The 20,876-nt window shown below is 46.7% G+C and overlaps 1 protein-coding gene across 7 annotated transcripts in view; it reads left to right on the top strand.

The window, feature by feature from the left end:
* The window catches only part of LOC129864070 (retinoic acid receptor RXR-alpha-A), a 162,526-nt gene that overhangs the window by 72,751 nt on the left and 68,899 nt on the right, over nucleotides 1–20,876 (top strand). For 2 of the 7 annotated variants that reach the window (XM_055936653.1, XM_055936654.1), the window contains one exon: nucleotides 11,448–11,542. The exons of the other annotated variants lie outside the window; for them this stretch is intronic. The gene's annotated coding sequence lies outside the window, so the exon portion shown is untranslated. The remainder of the gene's footprint in view (nucleotides 1–11,447; nucleotides 11,543–20,876) is intronic. 7 annotated transcript variants of the gene reach the window in all.

Genomic DNA, 20,876 nt, shown 5'->3' with positions numbered 1-20,876 from the left:
AACGCTGGTCACGTTCCTGCCAGCACCCTCCGCCTGCATAATGAAAGAGAAACATGATGAGAGGGTGAAAACGTGAGCAGCAGAGGAACAGAGGGAGACAGAGGGACAGAGAGGGAGAGTAAAGGAGGAAGAGAAGGAGGAGAGGAAGCTGACGCAGGCCTCTGGAGATGCAGGCAGGGATCCTTCAGCACTGAGCCCAGTGCGTCTTCCCAGGACTTAAAAGACAGACTCTCCCAAACCGGGATTATCATCCTCCTCTAGGGAGCCCCTCTGATGAACAAACACACAGAGAGATGGATAGAGAGAGAGAGAGAGAGAGAGAGAGAGAGAGAGAGAGAGAGAGAGAGAGAGAGAGAGAGAGAGAGAGAGAGAGAGAGAGAGAGAGAGATGGATGGATGGATAGAGAGAGAGAGATGGAAATAGAGAGGGAGAGAGAGAGAGAGATGGAAATAGAAAGAGGGAGAGAGAGAAAGAGATGGAAATAGAGAGAGAGAGAGAGAGAGAGAGAGATGGAAATTGAGAGAGAGAGATGGAAGTAGAAAGGGGTAGAGAGAGAGAGAGAGAGAGAGAGAGAGAGAGAGAGAGAGAGAGAGAGAGAGAGAAGGAAGGAAGGAAGGAAGGAAGGAAGGAAGGAAGGAAGGAAGGAAGGAAGAAGGTACTGAGAGAAGGGAACAGTAAGTTGGTTTGATCCTCTGCGCTACATGGATGCCATAACCGTTAATGCTTATTAGGATGGTTGACTTGGTCCATACGTCTTTCTCTCGAAAGGATTACCTGCCTATAATACATCAATTGGATGTGTCCCTGTTTGAACTGGTGCTGTCCTGAAAGTCATCTCTCCAGGCACACAATATCAGTGTAATCAGTTATGATGGCCCTCTCTCCTGCTAACTGGCAGAAACACCTGGAATCACTCGCAATAGTGATCCCATAGTGCAATACGATACAACTGGCTTACAATGTGGAGACTGAAGCAAGGATGTTTTAAGAAATATGCATTTGTTTGAGCTAGGATTTTAGCCAGCAGGGTTTTGTTGTCATCATGACTTCTCTGTCAGATGCTTTGTTGGCGCCTGTTTTCTATTGGTTGGATTCTCAACACAAGCCCATTATTGGCTGTGTATCTATTATGTTGTTGTCCGAGAAGGTGTTTGTCTGGTGTGAAGTGGTCATCTGCTTTGATGTCTGGTGAATGGCTGGACGTGGTCCCTTGGTTTGTGTGGCCTTACGCCTTGTCCCCTGACTTAGAATGTGTACGCTGAAACCTCAATACGCTTCTGCTAGCCAAACATTCATATCCATGGTGTTCTATATTGCGTGAGAGAGAGACAGGGGATCATCCTTCAATAGGAACCCTCACTATATTTGATGATTCTGTTTGTCTTGGAATCACAACTGCCCCCCTCCACAGTTCGTGGTCCCTTTACCGACCCCCTCCTGGGTTTTATGTTGTTATTTGCGTGCTGAGAGTTGACGGAAATGTGCAGAGCACACATTCGATATGACACACACACATGCCCCCCCCCCCCCCCCCCCCCAGTGAGGCGCGTGTGTTCCCCCTGACTCGCGAGGCCTCTTCCTGCAGCACGTAGACACATAGTTTCCCAGAGCAGCCCCCCCCCCCACCTCCCCTTCAACTCCCCCTCAGTCTCACCCTTGGGGCCTGGACTGGAGGACTGCCTTCTCTATGTTTCTGGGGAAGGCTGGGGCTGGCAAACCCACCCTGCGGCCCCCTTGCTGCTCTGTTCCAGCACAGAACAGGGCCAAGAGCCAGATCATTCTCCATTTGGGTTTCATTACGCAGAGCCCCAGCACTGCACAGCCCAGAAGAAAATAATAATATTCCCAAAAAAACGGGGGAGAAAAAAATATTTCAAAGGCTTGTTATATGGTCAATAAATTCAGGCTTCCCACTGAAACAGATCACATTCTTTTTTGTTTTTCCAAAATGAAACGGGAACCAGGTTCTTTTGTCTTTCTGACGCAAATTGAAAAGGATCTGTTATCCTAAATGATATGTAAACCCAGCTTTGTGTAAGAGAGAAATTATAGTTTTTATGAACCATTATAATATCGCTCTCAAACCTACAAGGGTATATGTGGAGTGATGTGTAGAAACATCTGCTCTGGACAGAGATCAAGGACGAATCCTACACACACACACATAATCAAAATCCACACGTACACGTACGCCGATACACGTTTTCAAAGTGTCCCCCATGTAATCTATTAACACAGAAACTGAGGCCAAGGCTCTTGCTATCATTAGCATTTATTACCTTCAGCAGATGTATTCACAACCCCTCTCTGAGTACTTATACGGTGCATTCGGAAAGTATTCAGACCCTTTGGCTTTTTCCACATTTTGTTACCTTACAGTCTTATTCTGAAATGGATTGCATTGTTTTCCCCCCTCATCAATCTACGCAAAATACCCCATAATGACAAATCAAAAACAGATTTTTACAAAGTTTTACAAATGTATTACAAATAAAAAACATAAGTATTCAGACCCTTTACTCAGTACTTTGTTGAAGCCCCTTTGGCAGCGATTACAGCCTCAAGTCTTCTTGGGTATGACGCTACAAGCTTGGCACACCTGTATTTGGGGAGTTTCTCCCATTCTTCTCTGCAGATCATCTCAAGCTCTGTCAGGTTGGATGGGGAGCGTTGCTGCACAGCTATTTTTAGGTCTCTCCAGAGATGTTCGATCGGATTCAAGTCCGGACTCTGGCTGGGCCACTCAAGGACACTCTGGAGCAGGTTTTCATCAAGGATCTCTCTGTACTTTGCTCCGTTCATCTTTCCCTCGATCCAAACTAGTCTTTTAGTCCCTTCCACTGAAAAACACCCCCACCACATAGTGCTGCCAACACCATGCTTCACCGTAGGGATGGTGCCATTATTCCTCCAGACGTGACGCTTGGCATTCAGGCTAAAGAGTTTCATCTTGGTTTCATCAGACCAGAAAATATTGTTTCTCATTGTCTGAGTCCTTTTGGAAAACTCCAAGCGGGCTGTCATGTGCCTTTTACTGAGGAGTGGCTTCCGTTTGGCCACTCTACCATAAAGGCCTGATTGGTGGAGTGCTGCAGAGATGGGTGTCCTTCAGGAAGGTTCTGCCATCTCCACAGAGGAACTCTGGATCTCTGCCAGAGTGACCATCGGGTTCTTGGTCATCTCCCTGACCAAGGCCCTTCTCCCCCGATTACTCAGTTTGCCCTGGTGACCAGCTCTAGGAAGTCTTGGTGGTTCCACACTTTTTCCATTTAACAATGATGGAGGCCACTGTGTTCTTGGGGACCTTCAATGCTGCAGAAATGTTTTGGTACCCTTCCCCAGATCTGTGCCTCATCACAATCCTGTCTCGGAGCTCTACGGACAATTCCTTCAACCTCATGGCTTGGTTTTTGCTCTGACATGCACTGTCAAATGTGAGACCTTATATAGACAGGTGTGTGCCTTTCCAAATCATGTCCAATCAATTGAATTTACCAAAGGTGGACTCCAATCAAGTTGTAGAAACATCTCACGGATGATCATTGGAAATAGGATGCAGTTGAGCTCATAGAAAATGGTCTGAATACTTATGTAAATAAGGTATTTCTGTTTTTTTAATTTGCAAAAATGTTGCTTTCACTTTGTCATTATGGGGTATTGTGTGCAGGTTGATGAGGAATTTATTATTTAATAACAGTTTTAAAATAAGGCTGTAACGTAACAAAATGTGGAAGGGGGGTCAGAATCCTTTGCGAATGCACTGTAGTAGAATAGTGGAAGAGGCTCACTACAGAAAGAGCCAGTCGTCTGTTAGACTGTTAGATGCCTCAGTGTGGTCTGACCAGTAGAACGAACGGCCATTCTGTTTTTATTCCCTAATAATTGTCATAATTCATAACTGTGGTTGGATGGTTTTATTAGACCTCAGTCCTACTCAGACATGGTTTCAGGCCCCATAGCCTACTGTATCCTCCTCCTCCCTCTTAAGCTTTCTGTCTAATTGCCTAGACTTGAGTGGCGACTAAATAGACTCTGTGGTTTTCCACTGAAGAGTTCTTCAGGCCTGGGGAAGGCACAGGTCCTGACCACCAGACTCCCCTCACGCCTCATAAAAGCAGAGGCTGCAGGGCCCCAGCTACCCTGCAGGGTGATGCATGGGAAAAACAACTCAGAGCTCCTCAGGCCCAGACTGCTGCAGCTCACCCTTCTGGGGCCTCAGTTTAGATAGCGAGCTTCTCATAAGGACACATTTTTGATGATGACCATTGGAAGTGAGAATGAATGGGATAGCTGTTCTGAACCAGTTGTAAATTATAGTTATAATCTAGCCTGTTTCTTTTTGATATCAAACTTTGTCCGAGTGTGTGTGTGTGTGTGTGTGTGTGTGTGTGTGTGTGTGTGTGTGTGTGTGTGTGTGTGTGTGTGTGTGTGTGTGTGTGTGTGTGTGTGTGTGTGTGTGTGTGTGTGTGTGTGTGTGTGTGTGTGTGTGTGTGTGTGTGTGTGTGTGTGTGTGTGTGTGTGTGTTTGGCAACAAGGCGGGTAGATAAGGCTCTCAGCTGTGATTTGATCTCTAGTGCTTGCATACAATTTCAGATAGCCAACAAAGAGGAAGCTCAACATTGAATCATAGCTTCCTGGCTGCCCCGAATCACCGTGTTTACTGCAAGCATATTACAGAGAACACACAAATAGTCCCTGCAATGAGCAGCTCTTGCAGCCATGTGCCCATGTTGAGAGCCCTACAGTACTGTAATCAGAGCTGTGTCGTGTCCACTCGGTTAAAGGAAACCTGTAAAACAATAAGCTAGCCTATCTTCCTAATAATAGTAGGTGATCCACAGAGGAGCTGAGAGCAGGCTCTTACAGCTCTCACGTAATCATCCATCTATCTACTTTTTTTCTCTCTAAGAGATTGAGCTCCATCCTGTTCTGTTCTGTGTAAATGCAGGGCTGCCTACCTAGCGCTAGCTGTTAGAGGCGTATTTACGTAGCGCTGCCTTGCCTCTGACAAGGTAATGAGTCTTCAGAGAGCCCAGGGGAGGCCGGGCTGACCCGGCAGCAGCAGATGTAATCATCTTCTCCGGAGAGGACTCCACAGGTTGTCCTGCTTCAGTAATTACCTTTACATGTAATGTCTCGCTCCCGCTCTAATCAACTCATCCATTGTCAGGCAGATAGAGCTCCGGAGGAGAGGAGAGTGGTAGGGCTTGGGGACGCTGCAGCCTGCATCTCTGATGTAGAAAAATGCATCCCTCTGGGCACAGACGTCAGTTCAACGTCTATTTTTTATTTACATTTGGTTGAGTTGACAACTAATGCAAATTCAATGTGAAATAGAAATCACCATGTCTTTGGATTTAGGTTAAACGTTGGGTGAAAAAAATACGAAATTCCCTTAAGTTGAGGACTTTTTGCAAATCCAATCAGTTTTCCATGTTGATTCAACGTCATCACATAGACTTTTGTTGTTGAAATGACATGGAAACAACTTTGATTCAACTAGTTTTTTCCCGGAGGAATGTGCCTCCCCGGCTTGATGAGTGTGATTCCCAGGCTGTCACACAAAGGAATGGCACGTCATAGCTTCAGCTGAAGGGCTCAAAGGGACATGGGGAGATATGAGGGGAGGCTGTGAAGGAGTTTTCAGGTACATGCGGAGATGGATTTGGACTGAAAGGATATAGTGGGTGTGTGTGTTTGTGTGTGATCTGACCTGTCAGGATTTGAACTTCTGGCCATGTATTGGTCTGGCCATGAAGATGACGGAGTGTGTGTACAGTAAGACAGATCCCATGGACTCACTGATGGAGACAGGAACACTGATATGATAGAGATCCCTGTCATGCTACATGAAACTGAACATTTGCATTGCCCCGAATCCCTTACAAATACCTGCTCTTTTTATCAATACTGTGCCGAGTTCATCCAGAGAATCGCTCTATCAGACGTCCCTGCATTTGGCCGCTCTCCAAACTCCTAAATCAATTTCACTCAGTAGGAAGCTCTCCAGAACAGATCAACCTCTGTGGCAGCCAGGCACTCTGGATGGAGAGTGTAGTGTAGTGCTGCCTGGCCTGGCCCAGCTCTATCTACTCTGAGCAGCATCTGCTCTTTTGTTCCCCAGCAAGCGCTGCTGCTGGTGGGGCTGACTAGCTGTCTGGCTCACAGAGAGATGCCGTATCACCTCGGAGCGAAAGAGAACAATTAGGCCATATCAGCAGATCACAGTGTTGGCAGCAAGGCCACAGTTGGCGATAGCGCTGGTAATCTGCAGCTTAGCTGGCACTTAGACGTGGCCAACCGTGTCTCTGTCGCCTCTCCAGCCACTTCAGTCAGCCAGGCCGCTCCGCTCATTCTCTCATAGCCAGAGAAAAACGCTCTTTCTTCCGACTGATGGCACAGCCATGAGGAGAGGAGTGAGAGGGACAGAGAGAGTTAAATCTTAATGAAGCCAGTTGTGTCAGCGGATAAAAGAAGAGAATGAGGTTATATCAACATTCCGTATCAAATGATGGTCGTTAGCGGCCCACCTACTGAGATGGTATGGGTGGCCTATTTGAGTTTCTTTCAGCCACTTTTCCAGCATTGACGTTTTTCCCCCGTTTTTTCTTTCTTTCACTGTACATGTGGTTTGCAGACGGGATAGGGGCCTTTTCAGAAAGTGAAAGCGGGTTGAGGAGAGGAGAGAGCAGAATAATACCTTTATTTAGGCTTCCCGGAGTCTCCCGCGACAGTTGCGGTTCTGCTGTCGGCTCGCATCTCCTCTCGTCATGACTGCCGGAGAAAGCAATAGCCGTCACTCTGAGCCCCCACCTCCCCCACACCCTGTCCTTTCTTGCCAGCTCCCCCTTGCCATAGAGTAAACACATCAGGCTGGAACATTTACTCTGACTGCTTAAACTGTGTGGACCAGATTAGCCTGTTTATACAAACCCAGAGAGAGAGTCTCCCTGATTAATGAGCAAACACTCGCGCGCATACTCACACGCAAACAAAATTGTCCTGCATTGAGAAAGTCATCATAATAAACAGTGCAGCAGTTAAATTATTGATAGCGAGTGTGAGGAGTATCATAATAAAAGTCTCATAAATATTGTTAACACGTACACAGAAGTCCCTTTTCTCGCCAAGCATCCTGGATAAAGTGCCACGGTAGTTGCTTGTCATTTCTCGGCGGATTCAGACGTTGTAGGTAAAAGACTCCAAATGAGCATGCCAATATCTTCATTTCCTTTCATTTTTGTTTTTGGGCCCTGGAATGATGCAACAGCGGTGTGGGCCTCTTTGGATTGGGTTCTGTTTTCTCTCCCTCATATCTGTGAATACGCCAGAACCTCCCTGAGAAATGCTAATGACGGCTGTTTCATCCTCACTGCTGCGGCTGCCCTGCGCCGTGCTCACTCTGGGTCTTCAAACCGCCATTCCTCCTACCTCCAAACATCTTTGTGAGTAATAGATTTTGCGCGGAGCCTCAAAAGAGGGAAGTGGCTGCACAAGGCAGCGTCGATAAGAAAGCCCAAACTCAAGTGCTGGTTTATGAGCCTATCCGCTATAATGAGGCGGACCACGTGTAAATGATTCACCAAGAGGATGAAGGCTCCCGTTGGTCTTGATGCTGAGTACAAGGCTGTTAAAATCTGTGAAATTATCTCTTTTTTCCTGGACTGGTTATCAGCAATGGCATCATTTCTGGAGTGGACCGCTGCCATAAGAGCAGTATGGAAAACCCATTGTGCATAGAGTCTGAGCCGGGACCCTGCCAAGGTGGCATACGGCTCTGAGGCTCCTCTCGTTGTCAGTGTTATGCCTCCTGGAAATCTATCTCTTTATGACATTGTTAAGGATCTGAAGAGGCCTATGGAGGGATGTGGGTATAATGGGGTTGGGAACTTAACCATGGGTTGGCATTTGCTGTGTGTATCCCAATGTTAGAGTGAAGGGACTGGAGAGAGTGGGTGTGGTGGGGATTGACATTGAGTCATCCTGACTCTGCAGGATGAATGAGTGCATCATGAAAACTGGACGTCGGTGATTTCCATGGATTTCGAAGAGTCTGTTTGGTTGTCACTTTATCCCCGTCCCTCCCCCACATCCTCCAACCAAATCTGCCCGGTGGCGTTGGGTAGTTGAATTATGGAGGATGGCAGTTGGAGAGGGAGATGAGAGAAGCGCCAGGAACAGACTCTGTGTTCCTGAGGTTTTAGGTCCTCTCCGTTTGGGTCCAGTTACGGGGTGTTCTTATTCATAATGCAGGACCCCCTGGTGGTAGCAGAAGCACATTAACACAGAGCTGATGGGCTGGTGGTGCTTTAGGAATCCATCAGAAATCCCACCACTGCCACTAACACGCCTCTGAAAGCACATGGCCTAGAGAGTTATGACTCATGAGTCACTGACTCACTGGTTATATGTGTTGAAACAAATAATCCCTCTTCTTTCAGAACTGAACTAGACCCTTATAGGCCCTATGTCTGAACACCAGTACACTAACAGGATCCAACCAATTGACTGTCTCTTCACAGAACTCTCAGAGCACAGACCAGGCTTTGTAAGAATGGGCTTGCTTTTATTAAACTCTCTGCCTCAGAGGAATGCAAAGTGGCTTTGTTCTCCGTGTATGATGATACTGTAACTGTTCCAGACAGATAAACTAAATGTGATCCTTCTGTGGCTCAGTTATACACTATCAACCCCCAGAACAGAGGTGAAGGCAGAGAGAGAGAGAGAAAAGCAAGGAAGAAAGACAGAAACAGAGAAAGAAGGAATTGGTCTGTAGCTCAGTTAGTAGCGCATGGTGCTTGCAATGCCAGGATAGTGGGTTTGATTCTGGGTCCACCCATACTTAAAATGTATGCATACATGACTGTAAGTAATTTGGATAAAAGGAGGGAGAGAGAAGCAGGACAATTAATAAATTAACCCAATTTATTTTCAAGTGCAGACATTAGTCATGCAGTCAGGTCTCTGGCAGGATCCCACTGCTGTGTGAGGTCCAGGACCTGGGCTCCTCCCCTCCCTCCTTTCACATCTCTGGGGGTGTGCTCCCCTGACCCTCCCACCCACTCCCATTTATCTCTGGGACACCCTTCACCTAACTCCCCTCCCCAGCCTCCTCCCAGTCCGACTCCTGTATACAGCAGTCAGGCCTCATGTCACAGAGTAGAATACTGAATGCCCCAAACACCTCCCCTCTCATCTCAGCTCTTATCACATCATATAAACAACATAACACAGCTCAGCTGAATGAGAGGACCTGGCTGGTTTCCACAAAGAAAGCGCACTGAGTGAGCGAGGGAGAAAAAGCACAAGGGAGAGTCCTGCCTGTGTGGAGTGTTTAGTGTTGCACTCTGCCGCCTCCTGCCTTTGAGATGGGCACTAATTTCCTCATTTGTATCTGTCAGTTGTGCTTCTGTGTACCCGGCAGCGCGGCCCAATCGACAGCCTGGAACAGGCAGGCAGCGCTGGAAGCCATTCGGAACGACAAAGCTCAGAAACACTTTCATTCCCCATCAAAACATGTGTCAACCTTTTGTGTTGTGTGTTGTGTTGGCACAGAGGAGACCTGGACACCTGCCACTGTTTTTTGGATGCTGCCACCAGTTCCCCCCCTCTACTCCCTCCCTCCTCCCCCCTCCAGCTCTCTTTTAAACGCTCTTATCTAATCTTGTGAGCATATTTGTTTTATGTGCGGTGCAGGTAGTACAAACGGTCGCTGGAACTTGCCCTGTTTCTTCAGACGACTTGTAAAACATGTTTCGCTTCCCAGCTCAACAGGTCGGGACAGAAATGAGTGTGTGGAAGGGAAAACGGGTTGGAATGAAAGCATAGTGAGCTGCTAGTAGAGGGCTTGTAGAGCTGGGAGGAGCTCAGGCATCTATAGCGGATACGATAGTAAGAGACCCAGTAGAGGCAGGATAGAAGCACCAAGGTATATATTGATTGGATTTTCCCTGCTGCCTTTGAAGAGTATTTAGAAAATGGTTAGCTCCGCAGTGTCACTCTGTGACCTTGATGACAGAGACTGCAGTGGTGGCAGTACCGTCCCACCACCCCCACCCTGTCTGTCCCCTCTTCTAACAGCTGTGCCCCTCTCTGGGGGGGATTAGAGCCAGAGCCCTTTTCATCCATCTGTAATCCTGCTCTGGCATCCCCACCCACTCACTCGCACAAGAACACACAAGCAAGCGCCACTTAGGCTTGGTGGGCAAACACACACACAAGAACACACACGGGAGCACACACACACACATACAGCACACTGTACCCATTTATGATAAATTAGGTTAACTTAACTAAATGGAGTCATACACTTATGACTAAACACAGAATCAGCCTCAGGCAAGGCAAGGTCAGCACTCAGCAGACATACAGTCATGTTCTTATGTCTTCCTGCTCTGGTCTCTTCACTGAGCCCTGGTCCCCTGCTAACAGCCAGAGAGAGAGAGAGGCTTGAGTTGCCCCACATCCTGGCTCTCACTCATCCCCCTGAGGGTTAGGGCCTGCCTGCCTGCCTCAGCCTGGGCCTCCTCTCCTCTCTCTCTGTCAGCTAACCTGCACCCCCCACTGAGGCCCCACATTGACAGATTGGCAGCTCTAATACCACAGCCTGCTTTATCACCCTGAATTAAAACCCAATTGGAGGATGGATTTGAGGAACTGCTGGCTCAGACAGAGCTTCTTTAGCAATGGGAAGAATAACATGTCATCATGAGGATGGAAGCACTTGAATATCATCAGTCCGAGGATTAATTATAGAACTGATATAGAGTTGGCCATTTATTGAAGAGTGTTTGTTTGGGAGTGGATAGGGCTGCCCCTCCCTCCCGTCCTGTGTATGTGACTGTGAGGTAGTGGCGTGTTTGCAGGAAGTGCTCGTGAAGAGAGCAGGATGCAGGGGAAGTGTTTGGCTGAGCTGAGCTGGCAACCTGGCTGCTGTTAGGAAGCCTGCTGACCAGGAGAGACTGAGGGGCGCAAAGCCCCATACCCCCCTCTCACTGAGGAAATACCTCCAACACACACACACACACACTGGGCTGTGATGTCAGTGGGACAGAGACAAAGCGTTGCTGGAGAACGCTCCAAACTGGACTTGTTATTCTCAACTGTCACCTAATTGAGTTTTATTTTGCTGTGCAGAAAAAGAGGAATTCAGCCCCCTATGAAACATGGCAGGATGGATGAGGCCTGCTCTACATTTGTTTGTCCATATCTGAGGATATTCTTTGCGAAGGTGCACTGAAAGCCAGCTTATGTTGTTAGCAACCTTGACAAAGTGGGTAGTGGACAGAGGCATAAAGGAGGAAGTGAAAGAAGGAGATTTGAGAGAGGGAGGAAGAGTGAGAGATATAGCCATAGTCATCATGTATAGCCCTGTCACCAAGCACAGAGTGATCTGCCTAATCTGTACATCCCACCTCTCCTCTCTTTCATATCCTCTGTGATGACAGCTGATAGCATAATGGACTGCCCGGACTGGCATAACACCTTTTCTCTTGACCCCCCCCCCACAAGGTCAGAGTTCGCCCCTGTGGTGCCAGGGCATGTATGTATAGCTTTGCTTTAGCTAATGAATACATGTTTATTTGTAGGCCTATTTGGTCATAATTTTCTCATGTTAAGCCTAACTAACGTTTCACAAAGCTATACACAGTGTCACAATGCTGCCATCTTTAGACTGCTGGTTGGTGGCAATAATGTCATTATTTGTTCAATGATTAATGTTGGAAATTCAAACATTGCAGATTGCAAAATGTATTTTCGATGCAACAGCATGCTAATCAGCTACCAATAGAATGTTTTGAATATACAACTGTCCTGTCCTGCTAGCTGAACCTGTATGACATGAGCCGACCTCGTGCTCTCTCCCAGCTTGGATAGAAAGTTGTGCTTAAAACCAGTCCGTTAATACCAAATAATACAGTCAGTCCACCCTCAAATCTCTACTTTACTAGGGATTGTTTCATTATGCAGTGTACTATCTATAGCTGTATATTTAACTGCTATTTATACACATTTATAAAAATGGTGCATCAAATAGCCTAACAATGACGAAAAAAGTAGTCGGCTTGAGGATAAATTCAAGCACTATTTATTGTTGAACTCCCCTGGTCTCCTAAAGTCCTCCTGTGTTGTGTTCAACTCAGCCTTTATTGAGAAATTGTGCATAATATGTTAATTGAACTGCACACAATTTAAACTTAGTCTGAAATGATGCCAAGATATACCAGAGGTAAGGGATTGTTGATGTTTGCAACCACACAACTCAAATGCTGGTTCACCAGTATGATCAAAATCGCAAAAGGCTTTTTTGTTCAAGCCCACAGCAACGGTTGTCCGCTAAAGATGATCATCTGTTTGCATCTGCCAGTACCCAGACGACCTATTCCAAGAGCTTCCAATACAGTCCATCTCTTTCCGCAACGTGTTGAGGCGGACAATTAAGGAGAATGAGAGGCTCAATTAAAGGTGTTGCAGAACTGCTGTATTTGAAGCACACCTCCCTTCTGTACAGTTTCCTTGCTGTTGCTACGGCAATAAAGCTGTTTTAACCATCCGTTTTCTCAACTAAAACTCATAAAGAACTACCTAAGAATCATTAGGCTCCCGGTCTGATATGTGCTTTTGAACACCTGACCACCTGTAAGTCATTGCACCGTCGTAGCTTTGACCACAGCATTGTACACTCATATCCCCTCATACTTTCAATCAGTTACATTTTTCAAGGCCCAAGTAACTTTTCAGTCACATTCCTGAAGCCAAAGAAACAAACACTTAGCTTCCTAGTACATATAGACATTTAAAAGGTTTCTGAATTACTTTTTGGAAGGTTACTGTCAAAATGATTTGTTAAATGTTTAAAAAAATTGATTTTGATGACATGTGCATGGGCCCCCAGAGCTCGTGGGTCCCCTGCCTTGTGGGGGCTTTGGGGGTGTGCGGTATGCCAGTGACTGCCCGGCAATGAGTCACATAAAAAAATATATACTGTATATATTTGTCTCATGCGCCGAATACAACAGGTGCCGTAACCTTACCGTGAAATGCTTATGTATGACCCCTTAACCATCCATGCAGAGTTCTAAAAAAGTAAGTGAGAAAAATTGCTAAATAAACAAAAGAAAAATAGTAACAAATAAAATAACAATAAATACAAGGGGTACCGGTACTGAGTCAATGTGCAGGGGAACGGGTTAGTTGAGGTACACTAATTTAGGTAGTATGTACATATACAGTACCAGTCAAAAGTGTTAAATGAAAATATATGTTACATTTGAGATTCTTCAAAGTAGCCATCCTTTGCCTTGATGACAGGGAGATGACAGGGAAAGAGAGAGAGACAGGGAGAAGGGAGAGAGACAGAGAGAGCCAGGGAGAAGGGAGAGAGAGAGAGAGACAGGGAGAAGGGAGAGAGAGAGACAGGGAGAAGGGAGAAGGGCGAGAGAGAGACAGGGAGAAGGGAGAGAGAGAGACAGGGGGAAGGGAGAGAGAGATAGAGAGAGAGACGGGGAGAAGGGAGAGCGAGAGATAGAGAGAGACGGGGAGAAGGGAGAGAGAGATAGAGAGAGAGACAGGGAGAAGGGAGAGAGAGCGATACAGGGAGAGAGAAAGGAAGAAGGGAGAGAGAGATAGAGAGAGAGACAGGGGAAAGGGAGAGAGCGAGATAGAGACAGGGAGAAGGGAGAGAGAGAGATAGAGAGAGAGAGAGAGACGGAGAATGGAGAGAGAGAGAGATAGAGAGAGAGACATGGAGAAGGGATAGAGAGAGAAAGAGAGAGATAGAGAGAGAGACAGGGAGAAGGGAGAGAGAGCGATACAGGGAGAGAGACAGGGAGAAGGGAGAGAGAGATAGAGAGAGAGACAGGGGAAAGGGAGAGAGAGATAGAGAGCGAGACAGGGAGAAGGGAGAGAGAGAGATAGAGAGAGAGACAGGGAGAAGGGAGAGGGAGAGAGAGACATAGAGACAGGGAGAAGGGAGAGAGAGAGAGACAGGGAGAAGGGAGAGAGAGAGATAGAGAGACAGGGAGAAGGGAGAGGGAGAGATAGAGAGAGAGACAGGGAGAAGGGAGAGAGAGAAGACAGGGAGAAGGGAGAGAGAGAGAGAGATAGAGAGAGAGACAGGGAGAAGGGAGAGAGAGATAGACAAGGGGAAGGGAGAGAGAGATAGAGAGAGAGACAGGGAGAAGGGAGAGAGAGATACAGAGAGAAGGGAGAGAGAGATAGAGAGAGAGACAGTGAGAAGGGAGAGAGAGAGACAGGGAGAAGGGAGAAGGGAGAGAGAGAGATAGAGAGAGAGACAGGGAGAAGGGAGAGAGAGAGAGACAGGGAGAAGGGAGGGAGAGGGACAGGGATAAGGGAGAGAGAGAGATAGAGAGAGAGAGACAGTGAGAAGGGAGAGAGAGAGATAGAGAGAGACAGGGAGAAGGGAGAGAGAGATAGAGAGAGAGACAGGGAGAAGGAGAAGTTTCAGAGCTTAATAGACTCTGAGAGCAGAGGAAGGCTGTCCCAAGTGAAGCACCACTGTCTCTTTCTCGTCCTCCAGCCCTGCAGAGCAGAGCTCAAGTTCAGATGTCCTGTTGAAAGGTCAGGATCAGGGTCGTGGCTAGGGCAGTTATGACTTGTGACCGCCACACCGGCTGTCACGAGTCATGCCAGCAGTCAAATTCTACATGACCGTTTAGTCACGGTAATTTGGCTTCTCCAAGCTCTGATGCTGCTGATGGTCATTAGTAGCCTACCAAACTTGCTAACTGCGTGGTACTCAGCACTATATTGTCCCTCTAATCACTCTGACATCAATGCAAATGTAATCTAAAATCTAATCAAACACTTCATGGGAGCTGATGAGCTCATGTTGCGCAACATTTTATAGGCTATGCTATTTCATGAGAAAACAGATTGATGGCCTCTATTAAATAGAGGAGGATCCCATCAGCTTACTATAGGCTAGGCCTACTATATTTATTGATCAACTTTCCTAATATTAAGCATATTGCTTATCTTTACAACAGGAGTGTAGCCTACCTGGCTGGCATGATAATAAACCATGGGGAAAAGAGTCCTCCATTCACTATTTAACTGCATAGATGACATGCATTTTTTCAAACAGCACATGTTTCGAGACAGGTGCATGATAATGGTCCATTCTAAATCAAATCACCTTTCACACATATATTATTTAGTATGTGTAAAGACAAGATTCAACCAAGAATAATGTGATGGGTGACAATATTAGCCAATCACTTGTGAATGATATATTATCACTTGTGAATGATATATTATCTCTTGTGAATGATATATTATTTCTTGTGAATGATATATTATCTCTTGTGAATGATATATTATCTCTTGTGAATGATATATTATCTCTTGTGAATGATATTGTAACGGCAGTCCTCCTCCTCTTCATCTGAGGAGGAGTATTGAGGGAACCAAGGCGCAGCGTAGTGAAATTACATATTTTATTAACGAAAACACGAACTTGACTAAACTAACAAAAACAACAAACGGTGTAGACAGACCTAAACGACGAACTTACATAAAACAAGAAGAACGCACGAATAGGAAACATAGACTACACAAACCGAACAAACCGTAAACAGTCCCGCGTAGTGTACAGACACAGACACGGAAGACAATCACCCACAACGAACACTGTGAAAACGCCTACCTAAATATGACTCTTAATTAGAGGAACGGCAAACACCTGCCTCTAATTAAGAGCCATACCAGGCAACCCAATAAACCAACACAGAAACAGAAAACATAGAATGCCCACCTAAACTCACGTCCTGACCAACTAACACATATAACAAACTAACAGAAATAGGTCAGGAACGTGACACAACCCCCCCCATAAGGTGCGAACTCTGGGCGCACCAGCACAAAGTCTAGGGGAGGGTCTGGGTGGGCATCTGACCACGGTGGTGGCTCAGGCTCCGGGCGAGGTCCCCACCCCACCATAATCAATCCTAGCCTCCATCTCCCCCTAAGAATGTCCACCCTCATTTTACCCCCACAAAATCCTCTTAGTAACATCAATGACAGGGACAGCACCGGGACAGAGAGATAGATCAAGACAGAGGGATAGCACAAGACAGAGGGATAGATCAGAATATAGAGGTAGCTCAAGATAGAGAGGGAGATCAGGATAGAGGGGCAACTCCGGACTGAAAGGCAGCTCCGGACAGAGAGACAGCTCTGGACTGAGGGGCAGTTCTGGGTATATAGCCGTTTCTGGCTGAAGGGCAGCTCATGGCTGACTGACGGATCTGGACGCTCATGGCAGGCTGACGGCTCTCGACGCTCATGGCTGGCTGACGGCTCTCGACGCTCATGGCTGGCTGAAGGCTCTGGACGCTCATGGCTCACTGACGGCTCTCAACGCTCATGGCTGGCTGACGGCTCTCGGCGCTCATGGCTGGCTGACGGCTCTCGACGCTCATGGCAGGCTGAAGGCTCTGGACGCTCATGGCTCACTGACGGCTCTCGACGCTCATGGCTCACTGACGGCTCTCGACGCTCATGGCTGGCTGACGGCTCTGGACGCTCATGGCTCTCTGACGGCTTTGGCTGCTCATGGCTCGCTGGCGGCTCTGGCAGATCCTGTCTGGCTGGCGGCTCTGGCAGATCCTGTCTGGTTGGCGGCTCTGGCAGATCCTGTCTGGTTGGCGGCTCTGGCAGATCCTGTCTGGTTGGCGGCTCTGGCAGATCCTGTCTGACGGACGGCTCTAGCGGCTCCTGTCTGGCGGGCGGCTCTAGCGGCTCCTGTCTGGCGGACGGCTCTGTAGGCTCATGGCAGACGGGCGGCTTTGCAGGCTCATGGCAGACGGGCGGCTTTGCAGGCTCATTGCAGACGGATGGCTCAGACGGCGCTGGGGAGACGGATGGCTCAGATGGCGCTGGGGAGACGGATGGCTCAGATGGCGCTGGGGAGACGGATGGCTCAGATGGCGCTGGGGAGACGGATGGCTCTGGCCGGATAAGGCGCACTGTAGACCTGGTGCGTGGTGCCGGAACTGGAGGCACCGGGCTAAGGACACGCACCTTCATACTAGTGCGGGGAGCAGGGACAGGGCACACTGGACTCTCAAAGCCCACTCTATACCTGGTGCGTGGTACCGGCACTGGTGACACCGGGCTGAGGCCAAGCACATCAAGATTAGTAGGGGGAGAAGAAACAGTGTGAACAGGGCTCTGGAGACTCACAGGAGGCTTAGTGCGTGGTGCCGGAACTGGAGGCACCGAACTGGATACACGCACTACAGGGAGAGTGCATGGAGAAGGAACAGGGCTCTGGAAACGCACTGGTAGCCTAGTGCGTAGTGTAGGCACTGTAGGTACTAGGCTGGGGCGGGGAGGTAGCGCCGGAAATACCGGACCGTGCAGGCGTACCGGCTCTCTTGAGCATTGAGCCTGCCCAACCTTACCTGGTTGAATGCTCCCGGTCGCCCGACCAGTGCGGGGAGGTGGAATAACCCGCACCGGGCTATGTAGGCGAACCGGGGAAACCATGCGTAAGGCAGGTGCCATGTATGCCGGCCCGAGGAGACGCACTGGAGACCAGACGCGTTGAGCCGGCCTCATGACACCTGGCTCAATGCCCAATCTAGCCCTACCAGTGCGGGGAGGTGGAATAACCCGCACTGGGCTATGCACTCGTACAGGAGACACCGTGCGCTCTACTGCGTAACACGGCGCCTGCCCGTACTCCCGCTCTCCACGGTAAGCCTGGGAAGTGGGCACAGGTCTCCTACCTGCCCTTGGCCCACCACCTCTTAGCCTCCCCCCAAGAAATTTTTGGGTGTTACTCACGGGCTTTTTGGGCTTCCGTGCAAGACGCGTCCCCTCTCTCAGCCCTAGACGGCGGACGTAAAGGTAAAGTAAAGGTAATGGCGGACTGAACGAAGTTATGTAGAGCACTTCAAGATAAAACATAATATTCGAAATATCTGCTAAATAGACTAAAATATTAGCACTACATAATCTGGTGAGTGATAAACCTTCAATCTGGATAATAACACAAAACAAATCCTAAGACTAGAGACATTTATCGACAAATATTACGAACACAGACAACAACCAAACATGACGGAGAATAAGACAGGGGAACCGTTTACAAAACGCAAGCGAGATTCTTCGACAGATACTGACGATTTAATATTCTCACCACCGGGAATGGTAAAGGTCGAAACCGATCTGTTAAAATCAATAAATGACAAACTGGGTTTACTTGAATTACTTAGTAAGGATATAAAAGAGTTAAAGGCAAGCCTAGAGATGAGTGATGAAAAAGCTGCGACATTGGAGAAGGAAACACACGCGCTAAAAGGGACAGTCAATAAGATTCAAACCGAAATGAATGGAATTAAAAAAGAGAACATCGTTCTGAAGGAAGCCTTACTGGAGATTCAAACTAGATCCATGAGAGAGAATTTGGTACTTACAGGTATCCAAGAAAAAGAAGGAGAAGTTCCTGAATCTATAGTTAGAGAGTTCCTCCGTACAGCGCTTCAGATTCCATGCGAAGTTGTCGACAAAATCCAACTTGAACGTGTTCACCGCTTCGGACAGAGAGGGCAGAGGTACGAACGCCCAATCGTTGCAAAATTTGCTTCATTTAAAGATAAAATAATGGTTAAAAGCCTAGGTAAAAGACTTGCTGGGACCAAAATTGGCATGAATGATCAGTTTCCGAAAGAAATTGCAGAACGGCGCAAAGTTCTGTATCCAATTTTCAAAGAAAACAGATTAAAAGCGAAACGAGTAGCTCTCGTCGTTGATAAACTATATATTGATAACCAGTTGTTCAGAGACACAAAGACTACTCCATGGTTATTTTAAAATTTACAAAATTCTCATAGACGAGGAAAATAAACACAATTCAAGCCCGGTTACTGATTGTAACAATACAACAAAAAATATAGCTTTTTTATAAATCTTCACATATAACTAATTGAACACACAAGCACTATTTTTACACAGTGAAGATAAAAACTAAGTAAACAGAAGGCACAGTATGTGTGGATGGTATGGTTTGTGTTTATTTTATTTTTTATCTTATTTGTTATGTTTGGAAAGTTGAGTGAGTGAGTAATGAAATGGTTGCATATCCCAGAGCCAATGTATTGCTGTGAGCCGGGTATGAGAGGGCTTTCAATGTTGTTCAGATGATGGATATACTTTTATAATGAATTATACGTCTTATTTATTTATTGTCCTATCATGGAAAACTACATTTTTTTTATCTTAATAAATTATATCTAATTATTATCCTATTTTAATGGTACTGTCTATGGCCCTATACCCTAGACACCCACCTGAATGACCCAGATATTAAGGAGAAGTCCCTAACTGTTTTATGTGCTCGCTGTAAGCGGTCTATATGCAGCTAAAATGAGGTCAGAGACCAAGAGCAGCACTGCCCCCTCAAGATTCTGAGCCTGCTTGGCAGGGTTGGTCCTGCAAAGCCAAAGCCCCCTAAAGGGAGAGGAAAATATACAAGGAATTTCTCAAAGCTGCTAATGAGAACCTTGACGACCTTGTACCTAGCCGGTGGGGATTCCGGTGGGGTACCCCCACCCAGGCAGTGGCAGTGCTGGCAACACTAGCTGCAGTAACCCATGGGGAGGGGGTCACACTCGGACATTCAGAGAGGGGGTATATTATTGTGGCCCTGGTGGCACAGAATCAAGGTCGGACTGCATGGAGATGCGTGGGGACATGGTCATGACTGGTGGCCGTATTGTGGGTGTTTTTTCAGGAATAGGGTGTACATTTGACTGCCATTATCTAGGATATGACAATGGTAAATAAATTTCAATTTTTGCTTATTTTTTTGCGCGGTCTTGCAGGCCTTCTCATGCAGCTGCAACTGCAATAGCATTTGGAAATCATGACCCATCTTGAGTTGGGCTCTGGGATGGTGCAACTGTTGAGAAAGTGAGCTTATGGTTGTGTGGGGGTAAGGGCTGAGTGTGTATGTGTGTATCCCACAACTGTTGCGAAAGAAGAAGTAAAAGATGTAAGGTACAATAGAGGATGATCCACAGCTATATATAATACAAATCGAGGTGACGGCAATGGAAATGCATATGGCAATTGATTTACTTCAATTCGGTAAATGGAACTGTATGCTCTTTTCAAAGAATGGATCCCAGTCGGTTCAGGGCTATGGGATACAGGGGGTCGAGGGTGGTCTGCCGGGCATTGGGATGACAAGCCATCTCGAGATGAGGCCTTTTAGCGGGTGGAATAGTAGGGACCAATTGGAGGTTTACTTAGTAGAAATGCAAATATCATGGTACAACTATATAGACACTCAATCATTATGTTACTTTTTAATAGTACGTTTACAAAAATATATTCTGATTAAAAGAATGAAAGGTGTGTCTCATGGTAAGTGGTGAAATAAGTATAGCCAGTTACAATTGTAATGGCTTAGCAGATAATAAGAAAAGACGATCAGTATTTACCTGGCTAAAAGAGAAGGATTATAATATTTATTGTTTACAGGAAACCCATTCAACAGTTTTAGATGAAGTTTTGTGGAAAAAGAACTGGGTGGGCAAAATATATTTCTCCCATGGGCAAAGAAATTCAAAAGGGGTGATGATCTTAATTAACAATAATTTTGATCCAAATGTGCAAATTGTCCAAACAGATCCTCAAGGTAGATGGATTATTTTAAATATGTTATTGGACAATAAACAAATATGGCTTGTTAACCTATACGGTCCGAATAATGATGATCCAAGCTTCTTTGAAAATATATATAAGAACTTATCAACTCTACAAGCAACACTAGACTCTATTATTATAATGGGAGATTTTAATACGGTCTTAAATAGCTCTATAGACCGGAAAGGAAATCACACTAC

Source organism: Salvelinus fontinalis, chromosome 10 (genome assembly GCF_029448725.1).
Source record: "Salvelinus fontinalis isolate EN_2023a chromosome 10, ASM2944872v1, whole genome shotgun sequence".
In the NCBI taxonomy this organism is placed as follows: Eukaryota; Metazoa; Chordata; class Actinopteri; order Salmoniformes; family Salmonidae; genus Salvelinus; species Salvelinus fontinalis.
The sequence above is the reverse complement of the archived record's forward strand: the minus strand, read 5'-3'. Positions and strand labels throughout refer to the sequence as shown.